Source organism: Dasypus novemcinctus, unplaced genomic scaffold, assembly GCF_030445035.2.
Source record: "Dasypus novemcinctus isolate mDasNov1 unplaced genomic scaffold, mDasNov1.1.hap2 scaffold_595, whole genome shotgun sequence".
Taxonomy (NCBI): domain Eukaryota; kingdom Metazoa; phylum Chordata; class Mammalia; order Cingulata; family Dasypodidae; genus Dasypus; species Dasypus novemcinctus.
In genome coordinates this window covers 1850-6810 of record NW_026688559.1, presented here as the reverse complement: position 1 = coordinate 6810, position 4961 = coordinate 1850, and the positions used below count along the sequence as shown (strand labels likewise).

Below are 4961 nucleotides of genomic sequence, written 5' to 3'. Positions count from 1 at the left end.
ATTTGTGTTTCTGTGTGATGGAGCTGGACTCAAGTGTGATCTTTGTCCACAAGCCTCTCCTGTTAGTTTTACCGGATCTGTAGTTGGTGCTGGAGTTTAGTGTATACCCAGGGGACCTGACTCTCTGGACTAACCATGTGATAGCCAGACCCTGAGCCTCAACAGACTTGCAATTCCTACACTCTGGTTTATTGGACTTACCCCACTCAGCTAACATGGAGGTGAAGAAGTTCAACCACTACACCAGGGAGCCAAGAGTTCCTACAACTGAAAAAGCAGGAGAATTGCATCCAGCATCCATGTGGAATCTAAGCCCCCTCTTGATATAGATGTGGAGTGGACACAACCATTCTAAGGTCCACAGAATGGAGGAATAGAGTATGGACTAGAGTGGACTTACTGATATTCTATTCATGAATTATTGTGATTAATAATCAAAGAAATGTTGCGCTGGAGTGGAGAAAGTGGCCATGGTGGCTGTTGGGGGTAGGGAGTGGGAGGAAGAGATGTGATGTGGGGGCATTTTCAGGGGTTGGAGCTATTGTGGGTGGTGCTGCAAGGACAGTTACCAGAAATTGTATGTCCTCCCAAGGCCCACTGAGTGGACTGTGGGAGAGTGTGGGCTACGGTGTGGATCATTAACCATGAGGTGCAGCAGTGCTCAGAGATGTGTTCACCAAGTTTAATGAATGTCTCATAATGATGGGGAAGGTTGTTATGGGGGGAGGGGTTGGGGGTATATGGGGACCTCATATTTTTTTAATGTAACATTTAAAAAAAAAGACAAAAAAAAAAAAAAAGATTGTTTCACTACATGAATTAACTAGAATATTCAAATTCATTAAAAACAAGAAGTACATTATAGATACTCCAGGATGGGTTGAGAAGGGCTGGGGCTGGGAAGAGCAGTACAATTGGCAAACCCTTAGCTAGACTACTAAAAAAAAAGAACTCAGGTTCAAGTAGATAAAATAGGAATGATGGGGGCGGGGGGGGGGGGAGGAGGGGTTTGGGGCGACGACGACACCCTGGTAGCTCATGCTAAGCCCCATGTCATGAAACCAAAGCTAAGTTGCTGTTTCCTGTAAGGGAACCCCTCTCCCAGGCAGGACCTGAAAACTAAAGACCAACACCCAAGTCCCATTGGTCCAATCGTACAATTTTAAAAAGTATATATAGACCTATATATAGTATATATAAAGAATAGCTTCAAAAAATGCCTTGCTCATTTTCATGGGTGAGCATAGCGTTTCATCTCGGGGCTTTTCTTCGGGGAACGATGGAAATGTTCGTTATCTTTACCGTGGTAGCGGATGACCAGGGGTGTCCAACGGACAAACCTCAACAAACTGCGCATTTAAAAAGAGATGCCTTTCGCTGTACGTAAATCATGCCTCAATAAAGTTCGTTCAAAAAGTAAGACCTGCCCCCCCCCCCCAAAAAAAAAAAGTGTTGGCAAGGATGTGGAGAGACTGCAACCAACCAGCACACGTGACATGGCGCTGGTGGAAACGTAAAAACATCGCAGGCGATGTAGGGAACAGTTCGGCGGTGCCTGGAAAAGCTAAACATGGGAACTTATCATATGACCCAGGATTTTCGCTGCGAGGCACCCAAAGTAATTGAGAACACCGGCATTCAAACGATAACTTGCAAAAACACAGGTACGACAAACCTCGCGCTGCGCACCTCAGGCTGTTTACTCTTTCCGCCACAGCAAGCGGAGGGATAAAGGGGTAAACACGTGCACCGAAGGTCCTTGTCACTGACCGCGAGGACCGACCTGGGGTCGGTGCTTCCATACTCCTGCCTTGGCGCTCCCCGAGCTGTGGCCGCCGGCACCCTTACGGGCCGCACATGGAGTGGCTTGCGCTCGGAAACTATCTCCCGCGAGCCGAGAAGCAGCACCACCCCACGGGGAGAGAAAACGGGGTGCAAGGACCCTGGGGCCCAGCGAGCGGAGTTCAGAAGAGAAAACCCGGGGTATAGTAAGAGTCTATTATTGATGACACTGATTTTTCCCCGAAGGGGATGCACCGTTCCTGGAGGTACTGCAATACCAGGTCGATGCGTGGAGTGGACGGAGCAAGCCCCTATTCCATCTCCCAGCTCCAAAAATCCATTTAATATATTGTCCTCGGATAGAGGACGTATCAGATATTAAACTGATAAGAACAGATACTACACTTGATCTTAGCCAAAAGGCCGAGAAGCGATGCCAGCCGTAGCGGCTGGCCGACGGCACCTCTCTTCTCGCTCATCTTTCGATCACGGTGAGAAAGGTCACCGCAGCTGAAAACACATTCCCTTTCCCGTGTTTGACAGCGTATTATGCTCACACATTTGTGGTACATAATGCTTTGTCAGGTTACTTATTGGAGGGATTTACGCCTTTTATTAATTTGTTCCCCACAGCTCCTGGGCGAGGTTGCAATTTTCAATTTGCATGTCCCGCCCGCGCCCGCGCGCGTCATTTCCTGCTCTCGGTGCCGGCCCCCTGGTCTTGGAACTGAAAACCGCACGTAAAACAGGATTAGCAGAAGAGCGCCTTCAGCCTCGTTATCCCAAAAAGAGGAGGCTCAGCCCAGAGCGTGTAAGGACGCGTACCGCTCCTTGAGGTTTTACCTTCCAGCATTTCTTTTTCTTTTCAAAAATGTTCAAACATACAGCTACGTTGAAACAGCTTTACAGTGGACACCCGTATGTCCACCACCTAAGAGCAATCCTTTCACCGTACTTGCTGCGTTACGCACGCACGCACGCACGCACGCACGCACGCACCCCTTAAACCTTTTTGCTTTCGATTGATGAGTCGCGGGAGTATATTCTTTCGCCCTCTCTCCCCTTCCCTTCCCCCTCCTTTCTCTTTTGAACAATCCTGTTTGTAAATATTGGTACTTCATGACTTCTACTCTCTTTTAGAGGTCTTCCAGTGAAAAGAGAGAACGTATTCTTTTCTTTTAACAGAAGAAAACCCCTTCTGTCTTGCAGTTACCATACGGGTCCATTGGGCCCTTTACGCCTTGCCGCATCACCCAGCCAAAGACCACCAGGAGCACACCAGGAGACAGACGAGCTGGGAGCTGGGCTAGTATTACTCTCTTGCTCGTCGCGAGGCGGCAGAACGCACGCCACGGGGGACCATGGGGCGTCTCAGTAAGAGGGTGACAGGAATGACCTAGTGTCAGATTGGGGCTTGTGAGGTGATGTGGGGAGGGTTTAAGTAGACAGAGGCTTTCCTCTGGATGGGATGCTGTCAGGAAGCAAGGGCAATTAGATGACGGGGTGTCTTAGTAAATCTTCTCAAGAAGGAGGGAAGACGACGACGAGAGCCGGGCCAGAGCTGTAATTGCTTAAGTAGCAACAGTCACTCACCTTAGCCGGCGTAGGGGGATGTTTGGTCCTTTGGACAATATTCTCGTCTGTGTTCAGACGTGACTGTGGAGTGGTCTTCTCCTTGTCTTGATTCATCACAGGCTCAGAGTGGCCCTGTCTCATGTTGACGTTGTTGTTCAGTGGCCCAGTCGTGAGTGCCCGGCCAGCTCCCGGAAGCTCCAAGGCCTGGCTGATGCCACCACGCCAGCTTCCGGGGCTGCTTTTCTCTTGCTCACAATCTAAGGCGCATTATGAGATGAGACGACTTGCTGTTTTGTCAGCCTAGGAACTTTTTTGGGTTTGTTTGTTTTTTTTGGTAGTGACTCATCAATCATTCCCCAGTTACGACAAAAAAGTCTACAAGAATAAGTTAAGGGAGGTCTGACGGCGTTGCTTAGAAGGACGGTGCGACAGGGAAATTGGGCCATCACTATGGCACCACCCTTCCATTTTTTTATCGTGTACCCCAAAGTATTGCATCGTCTTTCAAGAAGGTAAACGAGGAGATGGGAGACACCGTCTTTGTGGTCTGATTTTTGCTTTCAGTCAAACACAGTGGAGAACTCAGAAATTTTCATTCTCCTCCCATAATGACAAAGAAGTGGAAATTGACAGAGGAACAACATACCAAGATTATCAGATGAATCAGATCGGAGGTGGACGCAGAAGGGACCGGCAGCAGCACCCCAGACTCGAGTGAGGGGGGAATGGGTGATGTAAGTGAAATCTCAGACTGTGTGTCTTCAGAAGGACAATATCCTGAATGTAATCATCTCAAACTCAAGAATTTGCAATTCAACAAATTTACGAGGTCTGGAAAAATTCTTTTGAGTTTTGTGCTCTGACGGTACAGGCACCAGAAGAAGAGCCTAAAGTAGTGATGAGCAACAGCCCGTGGGAGATGGGATTTGAAATCTGGAATCAGCATTTACCGCAGGGGTCCTTTACAGCCATGGTTCTCAATCAGGGTGTTCACGGACCCAGGGGGCCCGTGAGCTTGAATTGAAAAAATCCAACTCATTTTCTTTCTTTTCTCTGACCTCCGATGTCGAGCACCGTGACGTCGGTGCCTACATCCTGAGAAGGGGTCCGTGGTTTTCACCTGACTGGCTAAGGGGGTCCGTGGAACAAAAAATGGTTAGGAAACCCTGATTTACAGGATGGGGACAGTGCGGGCTCGTGGCGTGACAGTGGGGGAGCGGACCAGTCCACCGCGTTTCGAGGACGTGGCCCACGTCGGGTAGCTGCTCTACCTTCAAAACCGGGAAGAGATGAAATAAAAAGTGCGTAAATTCTCATTTCAATTTCTAATAAAACCGTTTCCCACTATCCTTTAGTTTCACTTTTGTAAATTAACCCACGAAATGACTTGAAATACGTGAAACACACACGAAAAGGGAAGGGCCCGTGGGACCCGGAGGGTAAGCGGGGGTGTGCTCCCCCCGGGCCTGCTGCGGAGGGCGCAGGGGAGCCGGGTGGGCCTGGGCCGAACCTCCTCCCCACCCGCGTTCAGCCCGACACGCGCCGCCGGCCCAGACCGGCCCAGAGGCGGCCTCAGCCAGGCTGGCGGCCGGCCGCGGGGGTCT

At 49.7% G+C, this 4961-nt stretch overlaps 1 non-coding gene across 1 annotated transcript; it reads right to left on the bottom strand.

The window, feature by feature from the left end:
• Nucleotides 1–2026: 2026 nt before the first annotated feature.
• Nucleotides 2027–2217, bottom strand: LOC111765623 (U2 spliceosomal RNA). The gene has a single exon (XR_002797919.1). It is a non-coding gene; the product is annotated as a U2 spliceosomal RNA (small nuclear RNA).
• Nucleotides 2218–4961: the final 2744 nt, after the last annotated feature.